General features: G+C 52.1%; 2 protein-coding genes across 2 annotated transcripts in view; one reads left to right on the top strand and one right to left on the bottom strand.

Annotated features, from left to right (window-relative positions):
* Window positions 1-19,457, bottom strand: part of SAMD8 (sterile alpha motif domain containing 8) — a 128,504-nt gene that overhangs the window by 83,472 nt on the left and 25,575 nt on the right. The window lies entirely within an intron of this gene.
* DUSP29 (dual specificity phosphatase 29) overlaps window positions 17,971-19,457 on the top strand; it is a 37,650-nt gene continuing 36,163 nt past the window's right edge. Inside the window, exon 1 of the mRNA XM_051823183.2 lies at window positions 17,971-18,317. The gene's annotated coding sequence lies outside the window, so the exon portion shown is untranslated. The remainder of the gene's footprint in view (window positions 18,318-19,457) is intronic.

Raw genomic sequence — 19,457 nt, 5'->3', positions numbered from 1 at the left:
AATTAAAACTGGACCATTACTACTAGCCTTCAGGCATGGAATACTGAGAATTCAAATGTTATCCTTCCAAAACCTCCAAGAGGCTTTGTTATGGATAATCTTGCTTCAAAAAAAAAAAAAAAAAAAGCTAATGATGACCCAGTTTCCAGGATTTAGGGGAAAGAACTGTGGCTGAGGAGCTGCTAAGCCAGTGAGACAAACCATCCATCACTTCCCGCCCTCCTCCTGACCCTGCCGGGTAGATCCTATTATCCCCGCCTTACAGACAGGCGCACAGGAGCAGGGAGCTGAGCCAGGGCAGCCCACGCGCCAGGGCAACCACGAGGCCAGGCTGACGACTCTGATGGACAACCCCAAAGCCTCAGAGCCCAAACTCAAGCGAGTTGCATGTCATGCTCATAACACAGGCTGACAGGGGCCGGGGCAGTGAGCATGGAGGCCGCAGAGGCTATACGTCCCCCTTCTCTCTGGCTCCACATGGAAGTACTGGGTCACGTGGTCACAACAACTGCAGGGGAGGCTGGGAAATAGTCTGGGATGCTGCCTGGAAAGAAGATGGCACTGCAGACAGTGGGGATCCTGAGCAGACCTTCCACAGTAGCCACTGGGGAAGATAAGTATATATACATATGTATAATATTTATTATAGGAAGGCAGAATGACAGACACAGAGGGAGAGACAGATATTCCATCCACTGCTTTACTCTACAAAAGGCCACAACAGCCAGATTTGGGCCAGGAGTCAGGAACTCTATCCTGGTCTCCCATGTAAGCGTCAGGGGCCCAAGTACTTGAGCCATCATCTGCTGCCTCCCAGGCACATTAGCAGGGAGCTGGGTCAGAAGCAGAGCAGCTGGACTCAAACTGGCACTGATATGGGATGCCAACATTGCAAGTGGGAGTTCAATCCACTATACCACAACACCAGCTCCTATTTATAAATTTCATGATACTGATAAGTTATATATACAATTCAACACTCATAAGCCCTAAGGGGTAGCTATTGTTACTCTCATGTTACAGACGAGAAGTATGAAGCTCAAAAAGCTTACCCAACCTCTCCCAAGGTCACACGGCTAACGTAGCCACATCATACTCCCAACTCAGGCAGCAAATCTACGTGCTTAAATGCTTCCTGCGCCCACACTCTGAGCTGGCCTTAGTGACTTGTTTGCTAAAAGGAGACAGCAGAGTAACTTTCTGGGACTTCTGAGGCTGAGTCATAAGACACTGTGAAACTTCCAGCTCACTCAGGAACTGTGAACCACCGTGCACAACGTCTGACCCCACCCTGAGACCATCGTGCTGCCATGCTCCTGTGTGAGCTAGCTGCTCGCTAGTCTCAGCTGATCGCAGATGCTGGACATTTAAGGGAGCCCTCCTTGAACTCTCTAGATCACTACATCAGCCAGCTCAATCCCAAGGGACTTCTGCCAATGCCACAGGGAACAGAGGATTGTTCATCTGTGCCTGCCTGAATTAGTAACCTATGAATAAGATATAAGAAAATGCCCTTGTCTTGAGTGACTCAATGTGAGTCATCTGTCACGCGTCAGTAGGTAACCAGCACACGGACAGAGCCGGGTCTGACTAGCAGCTCTGGCTTTAAATGAACCTTTGGAGGAATGAGCAGCTGGTGAAAGGGCAGAGCGGCCACATCATGCACCCCTGTGCCAGTGCATGGAGATGAGGCCGTGTCTGCAGGAAGCATGGGGAGCGTACAGCCCAGGCTTGCCTCTGCCCAGAGCCTACCTGAGATCAAGAGACGTGTCTATGGCCAGGAGGAACACTGGTGGCAAAGGCCTTGGGTGGGCAGGGTGGAGACCCCCCAGCTCTGTCCAAAGCTCCAGTCACCCCACCTTCTTTCCAGGCCAACAGCTTGGTGTGGAGAGGCCCCAGACTGCCTGCACACATTTCCACAGCAGGGTACTCCGCAGGGCTCCAGCTCAGAGCCTGGCCCTGACATCTGCTGCTTCTATTCCCTCCCTGACTGGGGCAGGAGAGGGCACCTGGAGTACAGACTCCACAGCCAGAGCCTTGGGGAAGCCTGCCATCCCAAAGAGGTCCTCTCTCGCGGGGAGTTTGAATGGGGATGTATGTAGCGCAAGAGCAGCAAGACTGGTGGGGAGGTCTCGGGAACACGAGCATGAGGCAGGTGGAGTCAGAGTGAACAAGCAGAGGGGTCAGCTGCCAGCAACAGGACCATCAGAAGTGAAGCCCTGGGCTGGCGGCATGGCTCAATAGGCTAATCCTCTGCCTTGCGGCGCCGGCACACCGGGTTCTAGTCCCGGTCGGGGCACCGGATTCTGTCCCGGTTGCCCCTCTTCCAGTCCAGCTCTCTGCTGTGGCCAGGGAGTGCAGTGGAGGATGGCCCAAGTGCTTGGGCCCTGCACCCCATGGAAGACCCGGAGAAGCACCTGGCTCCTGCCATCGGATCAACATGGTGCGCCGGCCGTGTCGGTCATTGGAGGGTGAACCAACGGCAAAAGGAAGACCTTTCTCTCTGTCTCTCTCTCACTGTCCACTCTGCCTGTCAAAAAAAAAAAAAAAAAAAAAAAAGAAAAGAAAAAGAAGAAGAAGAAGTGAAGCCCTGGAATACACAGCAGCCTGCACCGGAGAACCACGCCGACCTGGGGACCAGAGTCACGCCACGTCCTGGGAGACACACCTACTCTCCAGCGGAGCCCTCATCAGCTGTGTTCTGACAATGAGTCTGAGGGCACCTGGGTGGGAGTACATCTCTCGGCACCTGACAGAACCCCATGCTTTCATTCCTTGAATTCCAATCAGAGCACAGGCACCATCAGACGTTGAGTGAGTGGAGGACAACGGAACAGCAGGGTCAGGCCGGGCCCTGGAAAGGTACCACAGAGAGGCATGGGGCCTGGCCTGTCTCACTCTGCATCCCAGCTTCGCCCCTCCAGAGAAGTGGCACCATGTCTCTAGCAAGGAGGTCATAACATACCCCACCACCCACATACCACCATGGCCATTATGGGCTGCTGCAGGGGCTGGGAACAGAACGGCAGGAAGATCAAGAGCCTTGCAGGCACATGGACTTGGGGTCTTCAAAAATGTTTATTTATGTATTCTATGTGCAAGGTAGAGAGACAGCTCCCATCTGCCGGTTCACTCCCTAGATGTGCTCAACAGCTAGGGCTGGGCTGGGCTTCAGAAGCGAGGAACTCAATCTAGGGCTCCCAGGTGGGTGCAGGGACTCAAACACTTGGCCTTTATCTGCTGTCCCCCAGGGAGCACATCAGCAGGGAGATGGAATCAAAGCAGAGGAGCTGGGGCTCAAACTGAGGCTGTCTCATATGGGATGTGGGCATCCCAAGCAGTATCTCAACCAATGCACCCAACAGCCACCTTGTGGACTCAGGTCCACAAGCAGACTCCCCCCTTAACCAGCTGTGGGAGTCCCAGCAGATGCTGAACTCCTCTGAAGCACAAGTAAGAAGACAGAAGAGGTGCATTGGGTAGGTCTGTTGTGAGGATGGAACTAGAGCAGCAGCTTGGTGCCTGGCACATAGCAGGTGTTCAATAAAAGGCTGAGCTTCTTTCCTTGATGTGGGAAAAACAAGACTTGTTAGGAGGGTCTGCACCTTCAACCATCCTGAGTAGGGGTGGCGGGGCATGACAGGGTGGTCACCATTGCTCTGTTGCTCATAGGCCATCTCTAGGTTTATTTCACATTCATTTAAATACATGTATATGATCCACATTTTCCCCCAAGCAATTTCACACCCACAACATGCTCTGCCTTCTATTACAGGTTCCTTACATCAGAGCTGTACAGATATGCTAGGAGACTGGGTGTCATGACAAATGCGGCCTCCTACGTACAACACCACTTCCCCAACTACTATGGTATCTGCTCCATGAAGAGTCTGACAGGCTCTCCAGACTCGCACCTGATCTTCGCCCTGGTCTTTAATTTAAAGGAGAGGTCAGAAAGTAAATGTCTGACACAAAAACCTCCTCACTTTCCCAACAGAATCCTGGTGTGGTCTGACCAAGGTCTCTGAGTGTGCGCACACACACACACACACACACGGGCGCGCACGCGCATCCAGGCCTTCAGCAGCTGAGGAGAACAATCTGGAGTGTCTTGGAGGGTTTTTTCTTTTCAATTACAGCTCAATAAAAATGTCCTCATAAAAGTCCTAGGTAAGCAATCGCTTTGCCAGCAGGACAGGGCTACCACAGCCCAGGGAAGCCTGACTGGGGTGATGGGGAAGGGCAGGGAGCCAGGTTGGTTCCTTCAACCCCCCACCCCCAACACCTGCACACAGTGCACACAGTGGGCTCCTCTAGGGAACTGGGAACAGCCTATGCTAGAGGGGAGGGGCATCCTCCTTCCTGAAGCCTGAATAAGTCTGTCCCGCCAAGGGACCCGGAGAGGATCAGCCCTGTATCAGGTATAGTAGTGTTTTTTTTTTTTTTTTTTAAGATTTATTTATTTATGTATTTATTTGAAACACGGGAGGGTGGAGGAAAGAGAGAGAGAGATCCTCCAACCACTGATTTACTCCTCAAATGGCCTCAATGGCCGGGGCTGGGCCAGGCAGAAGCCAGGAGCCAGGAGCTTCATCAGGTCTCCCTTGGGGGTGGCAAGGGCCCATCTTCCACTGCTTTCCCCAGGCCATTAGCAGGGAGCTGGGTCAGAACTGCAGTAGCCAGGACATGAACTGGAGCGCATGTGGAATGGCAGTGTCATAGGCAGTGGCTTTACCTGCTACACCATGACACTGGCCCTGTATAATTTATTTTTTTAAAATTTTATTTGAGAGAGAGCAATCTAGCCCTCATCTACTGGTTCAATCTTCAAATGTCTGAAATGGCTAGGCTGGGTGGGACCAAAGCCAAGAGGTAGAAACTCAATCCAGGCCTCCCATGTGGGTAGCAGGAATTCAATTACCTTAGTCACCACAGATGCCTCCCAGGTTCTGCATTAGCAGGAAGCTGGAGTCAGGAACCAGAGTGGGGAAACAACCCTAGGCACTCCAATACAGGACATCAACAGCTTCACCATTTGGCTAAATGCCTGCCCCACACCTATTTTCAAAAACACTAAAAGACTCTATCATTCTTATCTCCCATAATCAAGTTCCTAAAAGTACAGCTGCCAAATAAAATACAGGACAGCCAGTTAAATTCGACTTCCAGATAAGCAACAAATAATGTTGTAACATAAGCGTGTCCCAAATATTGCACAAGATATATTTATACTAAAAATTTATTTGTATATCTGCCAGCCCTACCTGGAAGTCATTTCGCCCTTATGATCCCAGAGAAATGGGGAAAGGAGGCCAAATCCACGGGAGGAGGTGAAGAGGATGTTCTGGAAGGACAGGCAAAGAAAGCAGATGGCTGAGGGGCTGGCTGGCAGGGAGGCCTCCTGGTGGCGCTTCACCTCTCCAGGATGACGTCCCAGACACAGGGGCTGAGGGAAACTCGGACAAGGAAGGGGCCTTTGCTCTGGCCCACTGAGGCCTCTGGCAGGAGACCACTTCGCACCAACACAGGTGAGCAGCAGATGGGCTCAAGGAGCCCTGCAGCTTCAAGGCCCCTTCCTACCTTGCCTCTTGTCACAAACCCTGATGAGCATCCATGATCCACCCTGAACAAGAAAGGGGAACTGGGAGAGCTTGAGCTCTTAACTGGGAAAAGATCCCAGTGTCGTCAGTAAGCAACATCAGAGTCTTCCGTGCCCAGCAGCACAGGGTGGCGGGGTGTGGGACAGGTCAGAGGAGCTCAGGGAAGATCAAGAGGCCTGACTTGTGTATCCCAGGATAAAGAGTGGCAGCAGACAGGGACACCAAGTGTCTTGTGGGTATTTTCCCTTGGCTTCTAGAATACTTCCTAGCTTGTGCTGGAAGCTGTCATTATTTGCTGTACAGGGATATGCAGAGTGACTAAATTTTTGACCCCTTCCAAGCCAGACTGAGTGCAGCCAGGAGGGTCACGCTTGCTGACAGGCCCCCACCCTGGGATTGGCCTCAGCCACAGCCTGAGACCCCACACTCAGCATAGTCATCAGTCGCTTTCCTAACCCAATCCACCACTGTCCAGCAGAGGGAATGGCTACACCCTCAAGATCAGAAAGGCTTCATGAACACAAGTGTTTTGGGGCTGGCACTGTGGCACAGTGGGTTAAGCTGCCTCCTGTGATGCTGGCAGCCCCACTGAGCACTGCTTCATAGCCCGGCTGCTCCACTTCTGATCCAGATTCCTGCTAATGTGCCTGGGAAAACAGCAGAAGATGGCTCACGTGTTTGGGCCCCTGTACCCATGTGGGAGACCTGGATGGAATTCCAGGCTCCTAGCTTCATTGCGGCCAACTGGGGAATGAACCAGAGGATGGAAGATCTCTTTCTCTGTCTCTCCTCTCTGTGTAACTCTTTCAATAAACAAAACACTTAAAAACAAAACACAAGAGTTCTGTGCAAGGCCTATGACAAGCACTTTGTATTATCTAATTTATTCCTGAACCTATAATCCAGCCAGATCATCAGATAGTTCTCTGTAAGCTACCACGAAAACACATCCAGAACCTGATCCACTTCTCACAACCTCTGCTGCCACGCACAACTAAGGCATCCAGTGTCTCCTGGCTGGACCTCTACAGTAGCCTCTTCACGGATCTCCCAGCTTCTACTTGTGTCTGCTGTATTCTACCTTGCACACACCAGTCACAGTGTTCTTAAAATGCAAATTAGATCATATAACCACCCCCTGCCCCTAGACTAAAGCCCAAAATCTCTACCCATGAGGCCCTATGGGATCTCAGCTCTTATCTAACACCCCCTCCCTTATTTAATGTATTCCAGCCACACTGGCCTTGGGATGCATTGTGGTCCAGGCTAGGCTGCTGTAACAGTAAGTCCAAATTCAGTGGCTTTAATAGACATCTGTTTATTTCTCTCTTGACTCACTATACAGAGGTGGGTGGGCAGTCCGAGACAAGTCAGGTGACAACCCAGCTCCCCTCCACCTCACTGCTCTGCCATGCCCAAGAGTGAGGCCTGAAGCTGGGCCACAATCACCCTGCATCCCTTCCACTGTTGCTACTTCCTGGGTAGCATCCTTGCTTGCTCTCTGACCCTGCTCACATCTGGGCTCATCCATTCCCTTAATTTAGCATTAACCAATCTGCTATGGTTTGGATGTGGTTTATCTCCAAGGGCCCATGTGCTGGGACCTTGGTCCTCAGTGTGGCAAGGCTGACAGGTGTATCTTTAAGGGATGGAGTCTAGTGGGAGGTCCTTAGGTCATCTGGGGGTGTTCCCTGGAAAGGGATTAAGGTATTCTTCCTGGGACCCTGGTTAGTTCTCATGAGGGGACTATTATACAAGCCTGAGTCTGGCCCCAGCCAGTCTCTCTGGATGCCTGTTTTGAGATCAGTTTCTGCCTCTGCATACACTCTTGCTATCTGCCATGAGGCCCCTGCCAGAGCCTGTGCCATGATGTTTGGACTTCCAGCCACCAAACCGTGAGCTACATCAACCTCTTCACTTTACAAAGCTACCCTATCTCAGATCTTCATTCTAGCGATGAAAAGCTGGAGGCTACAACATGCATTCCTTGTTAGTTCCTGGCCAATACAGGACCCATTGCACAATGCATCAAAGTCGATGTCTTCCCAAAACTGACCTCAGTCTCACGATACAATGCCATTTTCCCCCTCCCAGACAGCTCCCAAGATTTAACTGGAATTGGCTCAAGGTATCTGTTGGGACTAAACGAGCATGGGTTGGTGAATGCCTATCCTTTTATTAAAATGTCCATGGCACTTTGTAATCACATGACTTTCCATGCAACAAGTGATTTTTTTTTTTTTTTTTGACAGGCAGAGTGGACAGTGAGAGAGAGAGACAGAGAGAAAGGTCTTCCTTTGCCATTGGTTCACCCTCCAATGGCCGCCGCGGCCGGCACGCTACGGCCGGCACGCTACGGCCGGCGCACCGCGCTGATCCGATGGCAGGAGCCAGGTACTTCTCCTGGTCTCCCATGGGGTGCAGGGCCCAAGCACTTGGGCCATCCTCCACTGCACCCCCGGGCCACAGCAGAGAGCTGGCCTGGAAGAGGGGCAACCGGGACAGAATCCGGCGCCCTAACCGGGACTAGAACCCGGTGTGCCGGCGCCGCAAGGCGGAGGATTAGCCTAGTGAGTTGCGGCGCTGGCCAACAAGTGATTTTTGAGTGCATACTGGGTTTGTGAATGGCAGTAAATTATCACATGACACTCTTTCCGCCCTTCGTTCCCCTGTGCCAGAGCTGGCCCCCTCTAAAAATCCCCCACAGTCTCTCAGTTCTCCTGGGCAGCCCTTACCCACTGGGCTGCCAGAATGCTTCCCCACTGGACGGGGAGTGCACCTGAGGCTGGTCTTTTTTTTTTTTTTTTTTTTTTTTTTTGACAGGCAGAGTGGACAGTGAGAGAGAGAGACAGAGAGAAAGGTCTTCCTTTGCCGTTGGTTCACCCTCCAATGGCTGCCGCGGCCGGCGCGCTGCGGCCGGCGCACCGCGCTGATCCGATGGCAGGAGCCAGGAGCCAGGTGCTTTTCCTGGTCTCCCATGGGGTGCAGGGCCCAAGCACCTGGGCCATCCTCCACTGCACTCCCTGGCCACAGCAGAGGGCTGGCCTGGAAGAGGGGCAACCGGGACAGAATCCGGCGCCCCGACCGGGACTAGAACCCGGTGTGCCGGCGCCGCAAGGCGGAGGATTAGCCTAGTGAGCCGCGGCGCCGGCCCTGAGGCTGGTCTTGATTTCCTGCCGCCCTGTTCTGCTGCCCACTTCCAGAACAGACCTGGTCACGGGGCAGGACCTCACCTCGGTAAATGCCGACTGCACAGGAAGATGCCAGCCCCCAATAGTGGTGAACTTGGTTCTCTTTGGGAATTTCTTCATCTGTCCAATGGGAGTTAAGACAATTAACTGGGGCTAGGGGAGACTGAGAAGTAGTGATCATTAGGAGGTACCGACAGCTTGTGACAGCCAAGAGCTTTACATGATGGCTTTCAATCCTCACATTAACCCTGTAGGAGTTAATTTTTCCCAAAAGATAAGAGAAATAATCCTGGAGGTGGGAAGGGTCTTGCACCAGCTCAGCAATAAGTGGCAGAGGCAGGACTTGAACTTGATTCCTTAGGTTGTGAGAGTATACGTCCTTCGCGCCTGTGTCTTCCTACCTCCCCCATGCAGCAATCACCCTGTCAGGCCCCATCAATGTCACTTTGAGGCACTAAGAGGCTGTGAAGAGGAAACAGCTATCTATCGGTAAAATAAACAAGTCCTGACACACAGACAAAGGCGCTAATAGAGACACTACTTACTGATTTACTGAGATCACTGACAGGCTCCAGCGGGGCTCAGAAGGCAGCCATCTCTTGGGAAATGGGGGAGTCATGGTGGACCCGGGCCCACAGCCCAAGCCCTGGGTCCTGGAGCTCTGGAGCCCCACAGAAGGCCAGCAGCAGGGCTCCCCAGTGTTTTGACAACCAGGGAGATAAACAGAGGCATCACTTCCAGAGATCTCGTTGGCCTTGGGGTCTTCTCCCCAACACCAAGTCCTCACACAGCTCACTCATTGGAGAGTCAAGAGTGACAGCTCCACAGCAAATGTGGCCTGGCTAGCTGCCAGCCAGCTTGCGGCAGGCCTCAGACACCGCCAGAGGCACCCACATGCCAGGTTTTAGGAACTGGGGATAACCGAGGCTGGACAAGGAGGAAGGTTTGTGCTCATTCGAGGAAATCTGGCCTCTGGGAGGAGCCAGGCAGGTGAGGCCTGGGCAGGACACATGTGGAAGCCTCCAGCCCATATTCCCGTCTCCACACTGACAGACCCCATTGGCAATGATCTAGATCTGTCCAGTATGGGGCCCCCAGACCTAGTGGGGCTACTGAGCACTTGAGATGTGCTGGATCTGAGCCAAGGTGTACAAAGTCAAGCACTCACAGACTTGCAAAGCTTAGTATGTAAAAAAGGATGATGTCAAATGTCTCATTAAATACTTTTCATGTTGATTACATGTTGAAACAATATTTCGGGCATGTTCAGTTCAATAAAATACATTATTAAAATTAACTTCACCAGTTTCTCTTTATACTTTTTAGTATAGCTAGTAAAATACTTTTACATTGCCTACCCGCCTCACATTACCTTTTATTGGACAGTGCTGCTCTGAAGGATCAGAAATACAAGAATTTATTGAACACAAAGTGACAAAAATATGAATATATTTTTATCAAAATGGAGATAAATGAAAAATGTTAAAAATGTTTATTTTCAAGAGTTCTTTTCTAAAATATCCAAGTTTCTATTAAAAATACAAGTGAACACATAATTAAATATAAAGTTTTAAATAATGATCTAAATGAATCTAAAAATCTTCACCTGTTTTCAGAAAATTTTACTAAATCAAATACTGTTATAAAATTAAAACTATTTGCAAGTCAAGTAGCCAATGTAAGGAACTAGCATCATGCACCATACTTACTACATTGGACCTATGAATGAGAGGAGACTTCAAAAAGTTCACGGAAAATAAAATTAAAAGATGTTTATTTTAGTGCAAAAATTTTTTGAAATCCATGCATGTAATCTTCAAAAGTTCACAAAAATATTCATATTATGAAAAAACTAGACATGGATTTCAAATTTTTTTTGCCCCCAAATAAACTTACCTTTTGAGGTGAAGACACCAGTTGAGAGGTGGGACACCTGACTCCAGCCTCCTGCCACTGCAGACTTTGGGAGGCAGTGGCAATGGCTCACATGACTGGGCTCCTGCCACCCATGTGGGAGACCTGGATTACTAGTACCCAGATCCCAACTTCAGCCTAGCTCAGCCCCAGCAGTTGTGGGCATTTGGGGACTGAGCCAGAGGATGGAAGCTCTCTATTTCTGTCTCTCTCAAATAAATAAACTTTAAAAATTATCCTTTAATTTCATTTCCCATAATTTTTTTTAAAGATTTGTTTATTTTAAAGTCAAAATTACAGAGACAGAGAGGAAGAGAGAGAGAGAAAGAGAGAATATTCCATCTGCTGGTTCACTTCCCAGACAGCCACAACAGCCAGGGCTGGGCCAGGACAAAGCCAAGAGCCAGGAGCCTCTACCAGGTCTCCCACATGGCTATCAGGGGCCCAAGCACTTGGGCCATCCTCTGCTGCCTTTACCAGGCCATCAGCAGGAAGCTGGATCAGAAGTGGAGCAGCCAGCACACAAACCAGTGTCCATACAGGATGCTGGGGTCACAGGCAATGGCTTTACCCAGTTCACCACAACACCAGTCCTCCCACAAAATTTTTAAAGTATCCTCATATATATGCTTTGAAGAATATTAGAATTGTTTACTGTACCAAATACTCCACGGCGGCTGTGCCACTGTGAGACTATGAAGCTCACTCTGCAGCACGCCCAGAGTCAGGAGAATACAGCCCCAGGGCCACTCCGCACTCCCAGATTCTCCACTCTGAGCGAGCAGACTTTACAAGCAGAATAAGCTGTTTGCTCTTGCACCGAAGCACTTCAGCAGCCCAAACCCATCCGCCTCCCCCAGGCCATAGCGCGTCTACATGTCTACGTGCACGGTCAGGGCAATAAAGCACACCTACCACCATGCAAGTCACTCTTCTGTCTTGAGTTCACAGAACAAGGTGGGGAGGGGGAGCATACTCCGCGGCCTGAACAGTGTTGGTCGCCGAGGTGGACAGAATCGAGGGTCACACTTTGCCAGAAGGCACCCGTGTCCTGATCTTCACCTACCCACAGCCAAACCCCCCTCTCTGGGCAGACAGTTCTACTGACAGATACGAGCAGTTGTGCAACCACAGCCACAGCCCACACACAGAGCGAGCAGTTCTAGCGTCTCCCAAAATTCTGAGCAACACTCTCTATTGCCAATTTTCTGTTGTTTTGGCCATTCTAATAGGTGGGTAGCAGCAGCTCAATGTGGGGTGTACCTGTGTGTGATATGCAGGGCAATCTACAAAGTAAAAAAAGTTCAGGACAGGGGCTGCTGCTTCCGGGGTCCGCGGAGGGTATGATTTAGGAACGCCAAGCATTCCCCTCCTGGAGAGGTAACTTCTCTGGGAAAACACTATGGTGGGCTTTTTAAATGAGAAAGCGGGGCCCTGGGCATAACGCGCCTGGGAGGGTGAGGCTCACTGGGAGCCAAACTGCTCTGATGGCTGAAGGGGAATGGAGCACCTCTGAAAAGCATGGTAAGAAGTGGTGAAGGGACACTCAGGGAGGAGCCCAAGAACAGAGCAGGGCAAAGCAGAAGGCTCTGGACGGAGCACTTTCCTAGGGCCGGGACCCAGCCAACCATTTTTTAAAGCCCAGGTGGCTGCATGTTGAATGTGGAGTTATCTCCCACCCTGTGCTGTGGTCCCTTCTGGCCCACGCCAGGGCCTGCGGGGAGTGGTGCTTTGGAAGAGCAGCCTGGAGGATGGAGTGGGGCTTACAGGGTGTGGGAGTGAGGGCTGGAGGGTGCCAGTGAGGGCGACTGTCAAGGAAGCCACAACAGAGCCAAATCAGCAGATGAGAGCCATCCTCCCCACCCTCTCCTGGGGGAAATAAGCCTCTGAATGGGTGGGTGGGGAGGGCTCTGGGCTTTCTGCAGAATATGGGCCTCAGTTTCTTTCGCTTTGTTCTGTTTTTAATTTGAGAGAGATATGACCAGGAGAGCCGAGGACTTCCAGTCTTGAACCCTGTGCACTGGGTTCTAGCTGGGCTCATCCGTATGTCCGCAGGGTGCTAAAAGCCTATGGATCTTTAGGACTCAGAGAAGTTTGGGTCCAGGATGGCACATTTCATGAATTACTTTCCTACTGCTCCTCCCACAAAAGACTGCAAGTTTCATGACTTGAAACAACAGGTGTGGGAGCCACCCGCATCCTCTCTTGCTCGCCCACCCTCCTCAGGTGCACACAGGACATGCCATGGGAGTACAGAGCTAGAAGGCAGCCACCTGCACACAGGGAAAAGAGCCCTCAGCACAATTAAACCCTGCTGGGACTCTGTTCTTCGTCCAGCCTCTGGAACGGTGAGAAATAAACTCCTATTGTATTTGTAATGGCAGCCTGCGCTGATCAGTGACGCACTGGGCTAAAACCGAGACATCAGCAGAGAGGTTTCCTTCTCGGTGTTCCGAAGCAGAAACCATCTCCTTGCTTATTCCAGCCTCTAGAAGCCGTCCTGTGGCTGCTGATCCCTTTTTTAGTCTTCAAAACCAGCAACAGATCACATTGCTCTGACCTCTTCTATTTCCCTCTCTCATTTTCATGAACCTATGCAATTATATTGGACTCATCTGGATAATCAGGATAATCTCCCTAGTTTAAGGTCAGATGATTAGCAACCTAATTCCCCATTGCCTTGTAACATAATATAGTCACAGGTCTCAGAGATTAGGATGTGGGCATCCTTGGAGAGGGGAGCATTATCCTGCCTCCCACACTGCGTCACAGGACCCAAGTAGGATTCCTTCCAGAGAAGCCAGGATGGAGACCCGGATCTGCCTATCTCGCTCTCCTTTTTTTTTTTTTTTAAAGGTTTATTTATTTATTTGAAAGTCAGAGTTACACACAGAGGAGAGGCGGGGGCGGGGGGGGGGGGAGGAAGAGACAGAGGGGGAGGGGGAGAGAGAGGTCTTCCATCCAATAGTTCACTCTCCATTGGCTGCAACAGCCGGAGCTGTGCCAATCCGAAGCCAGGATCCAGGAGACTCTTCCGGGTTCCCACACGGGTGCAGGGGCCCAAGGACTTGGGCCATCTTCTATTGCTTTGCCAGGCTACAGCAGAGAGCTGGATCGGAAGTAGAGCAGCTGGGTCTCAAACCGGCGCCCATATGGGATGCTGGCACTGCATGTGGTGGCTTTACCCACTACGCCACAGCGCCAACCTCCCTGCCTATCTGAAAATGGAGAGTAAAAGAGGTTCTAGGGGAAACTGTATGTATGTATGTATTTGATCGCTTCTTGGCCTTTTGGCTAGGATCAAGTGTATGTATGTATTTGAAAGGCAGAGTGACAGAGAGAGAGAAAGAGACAGAGTGAGAGATACCTTCCATCTGCTGGTCCACTCCCCAAATGGCTACAACAGCCAGGGCTGGACCAGGCCAAATCCAGTAGCCTGGGTCTCCCACATGGGCAGCAAGGGCTCAAGCACTTGAAGTGGAGCAGATGGGACCCGAACCTGTGCTCTGTAACAGGATGCTGGCATCCCAAGCAGTGGCGTAACCTGCTGTGAGATGACATCACCGACGGGAAAAGTGTCTTTAACAAGAACGACAGAGGTCAGGGAGGAGGTGCTGGCACCCAAGCCAAACACTGACGTAGGTAAGCTCCTAAGAAGCTACAGGAAAGGAGCATTTGCTTCTACAGGTTCACACCTTGCCTGCCTCGGTGGAGATTGCTTTGCACAGAATCCAGTGGGACTTTTCTTGGACTTGGGAGTAGCTGGATACATCTCTGAATGCAGCAGAGTTCCTGGCTTGCCCCTGTCCTGGCAAGAGGCTGTGTCTGCTTCATGCACATGAAACAACTCTTGGAATTTCTTCCCATGGTCGGAGTTCTGCCTTTAGAGAGACACTGCTGTGTCTCACAGGCCGGCCTTCCTGCTCTTAGGAAGCAGAAGAGCGTCCCCTGCCAGCACCACCAGTCTTTTTTAAAAAAATCTTCAAGGGCTTCCTTTAGCCCCTGTAATAAATGCTGTGGTTATCAAGACTCATTTTATTTATTTGAAAGGCGGAGAGAGGAGAGAGAGAGACAGAGACAGAGAGAGAGAAAGAGAGGTCTTCCATATATTGGTTCACCCCCCAAAAGGCCACAAAGGCCAGGGCTAGTCCAGGCCAAAACCGGGAGCCTGGAACTCCATCCATGTCTCCTGCATGGAATGCTGCTGTTATCCATTCTTCTTTGCCATCCTCTTTGGCACATTTTTAAAAAAAGATTTAATTAACTAATTAGGCAGAGGGAGAAGGAGAGGGAGAGGACCCAAATTCCTGCAACAGTCAGGCCTTGGCCAGGCAGAAGCCAAGAGCCAGCAACTCCATTCACGTCTGCCATGTGGGTGGCAGGGACCCAAGCACTTGGGCCATTATCTGTCGACTGCTCAGGCACATTAGAAGGCAGCTGGATTAGAAGCAGAGGAGCCAGGATTTGAACATGCACTCTGATTTGGGATGCAGGTGTCCCAAAGGGTGACTTAATGACTGTGCCATACTGCCCACTCTTTGGGGCATATTCCTTTTTTAAATGTATTTTTTATTTTATTTATTTATTTATTTTTTTGACAGGCAGAGTGGACAGTGAGAGAGAGAGAGACAGAGAGAAAGGTCTTCCTTTGCCATTGGTTCACCCTCCAATGGCTGCCGCGGCCGGCGTGCTGAGGCCGGCGCACCGCGCCTATCCGATGGCAGGAGCCAGGTACTTATCCTGGTCTCCCATGGGGTGCAGGGCCCAAGTACTCGGTCCATCCTCCCCTGCACTCCCTGGCCACAGCAGAGAGCTAGCCTGGAAAAGGGGCAACCGGGACAGAATCCAGCGCCCCAACCGGGACTAGAACCTGGTGTGCCGGCGCCGCAAGGCGGAGGATTAGGCTAGTGAGCCGCGGCGCCGGCCTGGGGCATATTCTAAAGTAACAAAAACTGAGGAAGGGCCGGTGCTGTGGCTTACTTGGTTAATCCTCTGCCTGCGGCGCCGGCATCCCATATGGGCACCAGTTCTAGTTCCAGCTGTTCCTCTTCCAGTCCAGCTCTCTGCTGTGGCCCAGGAAGGCAGTGGAGGATGGCCCAAGTGCTTGGGGGCCTGCACCTGCATGGGAGACTGGGAGGAAGCACCTGTCTCTGGCGTAGCTCTGGCCGTAGTGGCCATTTGGGGAGTGAACCAATGGAAGGAAGACCTTTCTGTCTCTCTCTCTGTCCAACTCTATCAAAAAAAAAAAAAAAAAAAAGCAGAGGAAGAGGTCACAGGTCTTCTGGTCAACCACAGTTAGGGTCTATTGTAATGGAGGTGAAAATCCAGCAACCCACCAAGTTCTTTTCTTGAACACCTTCCAGGTGATATGAAATGGCCTCATTATCTCTCATCTACTTTTTTTTTTTTTTTTATTAAGACTTAGTAATTTATTTGAAAGGCAGAGTTACAGAGAGGCAGAGGCAGAGAGAGAGGTCTTCCATCCACTGGTTCACTCCCCAAATGGCTGTTACTGCCAGAGTTGTGTTGATCCGAAGCCAGGAGCTTCTTGAAGGTCTTCCACATGGTACAGGAGCCCAAGGACTTGGGCCATCTTCCACTGCTTTCCCAGGCCATAAGCAGAGAGCCGGACAGAAAGTGGAGCAGCCAGGACTCAAGCCAGCACCTATATGGGATGCTGGTACTGCAGGCAGCGGCTTTTACCTGCTATGCCACAGTGCCAGTTCCATCAACTATTTGTCTAACGTCTAGCAGGCTGCCTCAGATTTCTTTAGATATTTTATGTCTGCTTCCTACTTGACCCTTTATCTTCTGAGGCCCCTCTTGCCTCCTTGGCCCTTGACTTGTGCTAGGGCTGCGGCTGCCCCATCAGGTTCCCAGCCAAAAAGAAATTTTCTGTGGCCTGCCAGTTGCAGCATCCCTGACCCCTTCAGTCCTGGGGCGACTGCAGAGGGCCTTTTAAACTCTGCTGCTCTGACTCCACCCTTAACAGCAGGAACACCTGGAGCCTGACATTCTCACCTTGCTGTACATTCAGATTCCATGCCTTCGCCTTGGGAATATTATTTGCACCAGGACATCAATAAAAGCTAAATCATTTAGCAGTTTCACTGTGAAACATACTGGTAGAAACAATCAGTATCAATAAAATTGGCAGCAGCTAAGCCAGCCAACTGAGAGGAAGGACTTGGGTTTGCAAAAGTTGCAGAGGATAGCCGGCGCCGTGGCTCAATAGGCTAATCCTCCACCTTGCGGCGCCGGCACACCGGGTTCTAGTCCCGGTTGGGGCGCCGGATTCTGTCCCGGTTGCCCCTCTTCCAGGCCAGCCCTCTGCTGTGGCCAGGGAGTGCAGTGGAGGATGGCCCAGGTGCTTGGGCCCTGCACCCCATGGGAGACCAGGAAAAGCACCTGGCTCCTGCCATCGGATCAGCGCGGTGCGCCGGCTGCAGCGGCGGCCATTGGAGGGTGAACCAACGGCAAAGGAAGACCTTTCTCTCTGTCTCTCTCTCTCACTGTCCACTCTGCAAAAAAAAAAAGTTGCAGAGGACAATACAACGACCCCAGCACAGAAGACCCCATTCAGTGAGGGATGGGGCAAGACTAGTGACTCCCTCCTCTCAATCCTTCACCCACACAGCATTATTCATTAGAAAGAACCGTGGGAAGCCCTGAGAAGATCTTACTAGAGACAGGGGAGGAACACACACACACACACACATCCGGCACTATACAAAAGCAGGGCGCACTGGCAGGGCTCAGTCAGGGGGTGGCGGAGCAAAGAGGGCTGCAGCCAACAAAGAGGGACGCCGAGAAAAGGGAGAGCTGGGAAGGCTGCTGGACTGGGCGTGGGGGGGCATACTAACACTCTCCAGCACTTAACATGCTTCCACGTGCCAGGCAGAGGCTTTTCCGGACATTTTCCCACTCAGTCCTCACAACAACTTAACAGGCTGGTACAACAATTTTCCCCACTGCAGCACGGAGAGGCTGGGCACTGGGCGGGGGGGGGGGGGGGGGGTCTCACAGGAAGTAGCATAATGCCAACCACCCCAAGCTTACAGCAGTGCCAGGTTTCATCAGTCACCTATGACTTGTGACAGGGCAATTATCTCATCACCCCCTCCACCCCCCCAAATGATGGCACCACAAGCTCAGCTGAGACTGGACGAGAGCGTCCTCCTCCATGTTGTGCACCCTGGCCCTCCCGGGCTCTGCGCCAGTGGGCAAACCTCCCCTGCTCCAGTTGTTCTGGGCCAGGGCTGAGGGCACAGCCTCACAGACACCTGGCCTCGTCCATCCACAAAAACAAAGCTAGGAAATTTCCGCCTGCCCCAGCCCTGGCAGCCACATGTCCTGCCGCTGTGACCAGGCAGGGACAAGCATGTGGGCTCCAGGTATGGGACTTCCCAAGTCCAGGGTTTAGGTCACCCTGGCGAATCAAATCACTCTGCAAGCAGATGCCATGGGTCTCCTCTCACGCTGGACAGCAGGCAAGGTCAGTGTCAGCAGATCTGACCCTAAAAATAGGCTCTGTGCTGCCAGTCAGGGTGTATAGCCGCCACATGCCCCACTGACCAGCACCTCCTGAGCCGGACGGGCCCCACGCACACAGGTAAGGCCCTGCGGTGGGGAGGCCGGCATCTCTCGGGTTCGGCCCAGTGTTTCTCCCAGCACCTGGCTGTGGGCATGAAAAGTCCATGCTCTGTTTTCTGGGGCTGTGCAGGGCAGCTGGCATCGCGTGAAAGCTTTCCTGTCCCCCCTTTTCCTAGAAACCTCATGGAAGTCTCTGCACTTTCCCCTCTCTAATCAGAGCTTCCAGTTACACGTCCAATCCTAAGGGACCACGGGGTGGGTGACAGCTCTCAAGGCAACTCATTGGGCTCCCACTGTGCTGCGCTGCACTTCACATCTCCCGCAAGGTCCTATGCATGCCCACTAAGCCACTAGGGAAGAAAACCCCAGGCGGGGGCGCAAAAACGTCAGTGGGGAGCAATGCAAGGCATGATGGTGACAGTGTGGTTGCTGTGGAAGCCTTCCCAGTTCTGGGGGGAGGTGGGACGGGGGCGGCTGAGTCATAGAGGCCAGGGCCCCCTCACCCGGCAGCCTTGCGCATGGCAGGATGGGGCAAGGTGTCCTGTGTCTCAGGCCAGGGCTTTTTCAACAGACCCCGGCGTTCCAGGCTGTGGCCCCAGTGGCCCCTCATGGGCTTAGACCCCCTAAGCTGTTGGGACTGGGGTAGGGGCTCTAACTGTTCAGAAAAACTAAAAATATTCCCAAGGGAAAACCCCCGCTTTAGAGGGGAGGGGCTGTGGGGGAGAGGTCTGGAGAGGCCAGCAGCACTCCTGAGGGGCCCTGGTCCTCGGTGCTTCTTCTGTGTCCCCTGCTGGTCATTTTGGTTCCCTGCTCCCACCCAGACAAATCTGGGGCTTTCTGAGCTGAGTCCCTAACAAGGAAGAACCTTGGGAGTGGGGTGGGGCCAGGGCTGGGAGGGGCGGAGGACAGCTAGGGGTGGTCAGCCGGCTCCAGGGGCAATTGCAGATCTGTGCTGAGGCTGCGAGGGGAGGCTGGGCCCCTGCCACCTGAGAAGCTGGCAGCTGGCACTGGGACATCTCAGTCCTGAGGTGATGGTGGGCAGGAAGGGAATCTGGGTCCTGCCTACGGGTGGCGATCCTAAGGCTGTGGTGGGCAGAAGAGGAGCAGCTCAGAGGTGCTGAGAACAAAGGAAGGGTTGTCAGCGTTTTCTGACAAACCA

Source organism: Oryctolagus cuniculus, chromosome 15 (genome assembly GCF_964237555.1).
Source record: "Oryctolagus cuniculus chromosome 15, mOryCun1.1, whole genome shotgun sequence".
NCBI lineage: Eukaryota > Metazoa > Chordata > Mammalia > Lagomorpha > Leporidae > Oryctolagus > Oryctolagus cuniculus.
This window is presented reverse-complemented; position numbering and strand designations above follow the sequence as displayed.